This window comes from Mus caroli, unplaced genomic scaffold (assembly GCF_900094665.2).
Source record: "Mus caroli unplaced genomic scaffold, CAROLI_EIJ_v1.1 scaffold_22675_1, whole genome shotgun sequence".
NCBI classification, from domain to species: domain Eukaryota; kingdom Metazoa; phylum Chordata; class Mammalia; order Rodentia; family Muridae; genus Mus; species Mus caroli.
Window position 1 is genome coordinate 6,607 of NW_018389549.1, and position 1,297 is coordinate 7,903.

Below are 1,297 nucleotides of genomic sequence, written 5' to 3' on the forward strand. Positions count from 1 at the left end.
CCCGCAGCTCTTGTCTTGGTCATTTATGAAAAATTAAAATTAATTGTGAACTGAAGGAAACCACTATGATTAAATGTCTTCCTAGATCTGAAGGAGAGGTCTGTAGCACACACAGAGAGAGGGGTACATTTAGGTGGGCTAACCAAAGTTGGAGAGGAGAAGGGTGAAGGGTAGACTTTAATAAAAAAAGAAATCCTTCCAGGTTCAAGATCAGTAGAGAAAGCAGTAGATCATGAACACATTGCAAGCATGGGTGTGGTACCAAGTTGGAAGAGGTGATAATGAGAGGCTACCTTACCTATAAAATGGGGGTATAGCTCAGGGGTAGAGCATTTGACTGCAGATCAAGAGGTCCCTGGTTCAAATCCAGGTGCCCCCTTTGTTAAATGTGATTTTGGTACTGGGTCTTCAATGATGCTAAGAGATCTCCATTAATTGAAGTTTCTTGAGTAAACTGCATAGCCTCCCTCTCTGGGCTACATAATACAAGATAACTTGATATCTTCCATGAATATGACTTAGCCTTAAGAGTACTTGAAAGAATTCTCACACACCTATAAGACTCTGAATCTATGCAACCCCACTGCCCCCCCACATGTTTGCACAATGTTTAGAAACAGAAAATGATGGAAGGACAAAATATAAGATATTTTCCCATAAAGGAAAATGTGGGCTTCCATCCTAAGTTTCTACATTATTCGGCACAATTGATGATTGTCACAGGAAGTGTCAAAGAATTTTAACACCAAAGAGAAGATCTTAAAACCCTAGGCTAGAAGGAGCAGGTGATACATACAGGACAAGAAATCATCATGGTAGTTAACTTGTCAACAGTAGTACTTGACACTAAGAGAAAATAAGAAATGTTTGTGGCTCTGGGACACTCACTAAATGCTGTTGATGAAGACACCACACATATTAGTCACAGGACATGGTGAACCAAGTTGGCACTGACCAGGAAGCATCCTCCTTGTTGGCTAGCTTTGGGGGAACTGGAGGGTGCTTTGTAAAGTCACCAACAGTCTTGCCAAGCTGTGAGCTCTGTGAACTGCAATAATGACCTGCATGGCAGGTTATGAGGCTGAAACCCCCTTTTGTTGGGTTCAAAACACCATGTGTTCTAAGAACACAACACAAGTGGGATAGGGTAGGCCAGGAGCAAATATCCTCAGTGCCCACTCAAGAAAACCTACACCAGGTACACTGGAAACAGTACCTTAGATGACCTATCTGTGTCTCAAAAAAGTGCTAGGGATGTTTCAGATACACTTGTTTACACCTAATAATTTTTTAAATT

The 1,297-nt window shown here is 41.3% G+C and overlaps 1 non-coding gene across 1 annotated transcript; it reads left to right on the forward strand.

Annotated features, from left to right (window-relative positions):
- The first annotated feature begins 307 nt into the window (after positions 1–307).
- Trnac-gca lies at positions 308–379 on the forward strand. Its single transcript has one exon. It is a non-coding gene; the product is annotated as a tRNA-Cys (tRNA).
- Positions 380–1,297: the final 918 nt, after the last annotated feature.